Source organism: Thamnophis elegans, chromosome Z, assembly GCF_009769535.1.
Source record: "Thamnophis elegans isolate rThaEle1 chromosome Z, rThaEle1.pri, whole genome shotgun sequence".
Classification (NCBI taxonomy): domain Eukaryota; kingdom Metazoa; phylum Chordata; class Lepidosauria; order Squamata; family Colubridae; genus Thamnophis; species Thamnophis elegans.
This window is the reverse complement of record NC_045558.1, coordinates 126,943,605-126,947,879: the sequence shown is the minus strand read 5'-3', so window position 1 is coordinate 126,947,879 and position 4,275 is coordinate 126,943,605. Positions and strand designations below refer to the sequence as shown.

At 50.3% G+C, this 4,275-nt stretch overlaps 1 pseudogene; it reads right to left on the bottom strand.

Annotated features, from left to right (window-relative positions):
* Positions 1-348: 348 nt before the first annotated feature.
* On the bottom strand, positions 349-4,010 carry LOC116520513 (annotated as a pseudogene).
* Positions 4,011-4,275: the final 265 nt, after the last annotated feature.

The following is a 4,275-nucleotide window of genomic DNA, read 5'->3' as shown; positions in this document are numbered from 1 at the left end:
GAGAGGTACTCAAAGGAACTATTAAAATTCTCATAATAGCCAATTTGAGAAGCTGTACAAATGAACACCTTGACATACCACTTCCTTGTTGAAATATTACAGTTTGAAATAACAATTGCAAGAATAAATATTATTGATCTAAATATTTCTACTGCTGTTAAAACTGAAAGAATTAAAATTATTGGTACTAAGGGCAATATTGCTTCCATACTACTAACTTGCATAATACTATCTTACTCCTCATTGCCCACAGTTTAAGTTGGCTTCACGCTTTCACAACTACTCATCTATCCTAACAAACTAATACTTGATCGTGATGTAATTCATTACTATTTCTTTTTTATTTCCTTATATAACTCCTTTCTTCCTCAACACCCTAACCAATGCTTCCTTCACCTGATTATTCCTGAGGCAGTAGATCAATGGATTGAGCAAAGGTGCAACAGCAGTGTAGAACAATGTCATCACTTTAATATTCTCAGTACGATTTTTCTCGGTGTGCCCAATGTACATCGCAGCCACGGAACCGTAAAAAAGGGTCACCACTGCTAGGTGAGAAGATACCGTTTGGAAGCCCTTGTTTCCAGTGTTTTCACTTGACCTTTTTGTAAGCGCGAAAATAATCCCAACATAGGAGACCGCAATAAAAAGGAATGTGCCCAGAATAATGGCAGAAGTGTAGACATAGCAGAAAAGAGAGAGATTCCGGGAGATGACAAGCCAGGGCTAGAAGTCCTGCAGAGTCGCAAATGTAGTGATCAATAGAGTTGGGACCACAAAAGGACAACCTGGAGATCAAGGATGCTGGAGCAATGTAGCAGAGAAAGCCAATAACCCAACAAAGAGCCACCAGGAGGAAGCAGACCTCTTTAGACATAATCTGTGTGTACCGTAGTGGGTAGCAGATGGCCAAATATCGATCCAAGGCCATGGCTAAGAGAAAGAAGCATTCAGTGGTGCCAAGGGAGAAGAAGACATAAAATTGGATGAAGCAGGCATAGAAAGAGATGACCCCACCTGGGAAGGACAGGTCAAAGAGCATCCTTGGAAGTGTAGCACTTACATAACAGACCTCCAAGTGGGTCAAGTGGGTTTGCTGCTAACGTACCTGCCTCCCAACTGCGTTGCAGCATCCCTCCCCTCGCTCCTCGAGTCAGTAGCCGAGCTGGCAGTTGAGTTCCCCAGGCTTATAGTTCTGGGGGATTTCAATTTGCCATCGCTCGGTGAACGCTCTGATGGGGCGCAGGAGTTCATGGCTTCCATGACAGCCATGGGCTTGACCCAAGTAATTCGGGGCCCAACCCATGCAGCGGGTCACATGCTCGACCTCGTATTCCTCTCGGAGCAGTGGATGTGTGATCTTGGTCTGAGGGGTAATGAGATCATACCCCTGTCGTGGTCAGACCACTGCCTACTGAGGCTTGACTTCCGGAGGCCAAACCCCCACCGTAGGGAGGAGGAACCGACCAGGTGGTTCCGCCCCAGGCGACTTATGGACCCGTTGAGGTTCCAGACGGAGCTTGGGGTTATTCCTGATACTGTCGCCCACAGTTCGGCGGAGACTCTGGCTGCCACCTAGTATTCGGCGGCGTCGGAGTCTCTTGACCGGATTGCGCCACTACGGCCCCTCCGGGTCAGTGGATCCCGGAGGCCTCCTTGGTTTACCGAGGAGCTCCGGGAGAAGAAACGCCGGAGGAGATGCCTAGAGCACCTGTGGAGGTCCGATAAGTCCGAGTCGAACCGAGCACTTTTAACTACCTGCACCAAGGACTATGTCCGAGCACTAAGAACTGCAAAAAGATCATACATCTCTGCCTTGGTTGCGTCCGCCGAGTCACGCCCAGCCGCCCTGTTTAGGATAACCCGCTCCCTCCTCAATAGGAGGGATGCGGGAGACCCCTTGCAGGGTAGAGCTGAGGACTATGCTCAATTCTTGGCGGACAAAGTAGCTCGGTTTCGATCGGACTTGGACTCCACTGCAGTAGATCCAGCCGAGACACAGGAGGACCACTTGCCACACCATCTCTGGGTTGAGTTCCAGGATGTTGCCTCTGGGGATGTGGACAAGGCCATTCGAGCTGTAAGTGCCTCCACTTGTATTCTGGACCCGTGTCCCTCCTGGCTGGTTGCCAACAGCAGGGAGGTGACACATGGCTGGATCCAGGCGGTTGTGACCGCCTCCCTTCGGGAGGGGCACTTCCCCGCCGTACTTAAAACGGCGGTGGTGAGACCCCTCCTGAAGAAACCATCCTTAGATCCAGCCATTCTAAACAACTTTCGTCCTGTCTCCAACCTCCCCTTTATCGGGAAGGTTGTTGAGAAGGTGGTGGCCTTCCAGCTTCAACGGGCCTTGGAGGAAGCTAGTTATCTTGACCCCTTCCAGTCCGGCTTCAGACCTGATTACAGCACAGAAACCGCTTTGGTCGCATTGACCGATGATCTCTGGAGGGCCAGAGATGGAGGCTATGCGTCCATCCTGGTTCTCCTTGACCTCTCAGCGGCTTTCGATACCATCGACCATGGTATCCTTCTGCGACGTCTGCGGGAGGTGGGAGTGGGAGGCACTGTTTTACGGTGGTTCTCCTCCTACCTCTCGGACAGGTCGCAGTCGGTGTTGGTCGGGGGGCAGAGATCGTCCCTGAGGCCCCTAACATGTGGGGTGCCGCAGGGTTCGGTCTTATCCCCCCTACTATTTAACATATACATGAAACCGCTGGGCGAGATCATTCGGAGGCACGGGATAAAATACCACCAATATGCGGACGATACGCAACTGTATCTGTCCGCCCCGTGCCAACTCAATGAAGCGGTGGACGTGATGAACCAGGGTCTGGAGGCCGTTAGGAACTGGATGAGTGCTAACAAACTGGTACTCAACCCGGACAAGACCGAGTGGCTGTTGTGCTTCCCTCCCAATAATTTGGCTAATACACCAACGCTTAGGCTGGGGGGTCAAATTTTATACCCCTCAGATAGGGTCCGCAACTTAGGAGTCCTCCTGGACCCACAGCTGACTTTTGACCACCAGCTGTCAGCTGTGACCAGGGGGGCATTTGCCCAGGTTCGCCTGGTCCGCCAGTTGCGGCCCTACCTAGACCGGGAGGCTCTCACAACAGTCACTCGAGCCCTTGTGATCTCTAGGCTGGAATACTGCAACGGGCTCTACATGGGGTTGCCCTTGAAGTGCATCCGGCGGCTACAGCTAGTCCAGAATGCAGCCGCGCGAGTGATAGTGGGCGCACCGCGGTTCGCCCACGTTACACCCGTCCTCCGCGAGCTGCACTGGCTACCTGTTGGTCTCCGGGTGCGCTTCAGGGTACTGATGACCATCTTTAAAGCACTCCATGGTAGTGGATCTGGGTACTTGAGAGACCGCCTTCTGCCGATTACCTCCCTAAATCGACCAATTAGATCGCACAGACTGGGCCTCCTCCGAATTCCATCTGCCAGTCAATGCCGACTGGCAACCACACGGAGGAGAGCCTTTTCTGTTGCAGCTCCGACCCTGTGGAACGACCTCCCCGTTGAGATCCGTACCCTCACCACTATCCAGACCTTCCGCGCAGCCCTCAAGATCTGGCTCTCCCAGCAGGCCTGGGGATAGGTTCCCAATTTACCCGCCCGAGTGTTTGATTGCTGAATGAAAGTTGTGTTTTTACTATTTTTTTCTTTGTTCACATACTGTTCTGTTTTTGACACTGCACCCCCCTCCCTTGTGGTTGTAAGCCGCCCTGAGTCCCCTCAGGGAAAAGGGCGGCATATAAATCCCAATAAAACTCAAAAACTCAAAACTCAAACTCCAGCCAGGAAAAGTTGCTCAGCAAAATGTACATAGGAATGGAAGACAAGTGGGCATCTTGAGATACTACCAGGATGATGACCATGTTTTCAACCAAAGTGAGGGTGTAGACCAGTGTGAATGAGATGAGAAGAAACAGCCGTCCTTGTTGTCCAACTTTGAAGCCAAGCAGAATGAATTCCTGCAGTGTTGTTGCATTAAACTGTTCCATCTGGAGCACAGTTCCCAGAGAAACAGTTGATCCAAAGTTTCCTAGAACTGATCAGACCTGATCCAACTTTTTTAAAAAAATGATATGAATTGGAGAGAGAGCAGTCAACAGAGGTTTTGGAAATAGTAGCCAAGAGAAGCCCGTCCTACTGTAAAATTGCTGGATTATGTTGTAATACATTTCTCTATTAGTAATTAGATTGTAATAAGTCAGATACCTATTAAAAGAGAAATTGATTTAAGTCTTAGCTGCTGTGTTTCTTTTT